Raw genomic sequence first — 1014 nt, 5'->3', positions numbered from 1 at the left:
CGTGACAACCCTAAATCACATTCACTTTATTCACTCGTGTAAAGTCGAGCACCACTCAGGAGAATTCAGAACTGCGACAGACGCTTCCCTACGACTTTACATTTAAAACAAGAACCTTTATTATAAACAACCTATTAAAAAAGTTTGATTTTTAAGCCCTACTTTATCGTCATCAATGCTGAAAAAGACTGAGGTTGATATGATCTAAGGAGAGAAGAACTTTGTTGGTATTTATCCCTCTTCCTTATTTTACTCTTCCTGTGAAATGATGTTATGCTGTGCTAAACATTTGGTATTATGCTTTCTTGTTGGTGAGCATTAAATTATGCTTATCCATTTCCAATCGCCTAATCACCACTGACACATTGCAGACAAAAAAAAGTGACAGTGATCAGGAATAATCTAGTAACCACCAAAATAAATCAGCCATAAAGGAGAGGCACTGTTCAATTATGAAGCATGGCGGTAGCAGCATTGTGCTGAGGAGTTGTCTGGCTGCCACTGTTTCTGATGGATTGCACTGAGAGGATCCACTAGTTATCTTTGAATATTCTTAAATTTTACATTAAATAAATATTTGGTGCGCAGAAAAACATTTGATTTTGCAGGATTATAATCTCAAACACATTAGCGCTGGCTTAGAGAAGAATGAGGAAAAGGGTTATTTTGCATCAGTTATTAAATTATCTGACCAATGATTTATAGATTCACACTAATTTATTTATAGATTATAGATTTATAGATTCAGGAGGTCGGCCAAATTATACAAGCTTTAGAAATCCTGCCTGTTTAACAACAGAATTCAAACTTTCAGCCAACTTTCTTCCAGAAGCTCATCGATATCTTCATAAAGCTTCTGGTCCAAATGCTACACTATAAATCTCATTCAGGATATACGTATATTTGGACAAGTGTTGATTAAAGACAATGTCTAATAATTGTTCACTTTTATGCTTCAAAGATCCTTAGTTTATCATAGGGATGCACGATATAATCGGCCCCCTATCGGTATCT

The sequence above is a fragment of the Cyprinodon variegatus genome, unplaced genomic scaffold (assembly GCF_000732505.1).
Source record: "Cyprinodon variegatus isolate N-32 unplaced genomic scaffold, C_variegatus-1.0 Scaffold484, whole genome shotgun sequence".
NCBI lineage: Eukaryota > Metazoa > Chordata > Actinopteri > Cyprinodontiformes > Cyprinodontidae > Cyprinodon > Cyprinodon variegatus.
This window is presented reverse-complemented; position numbering follows the sequence as displayed.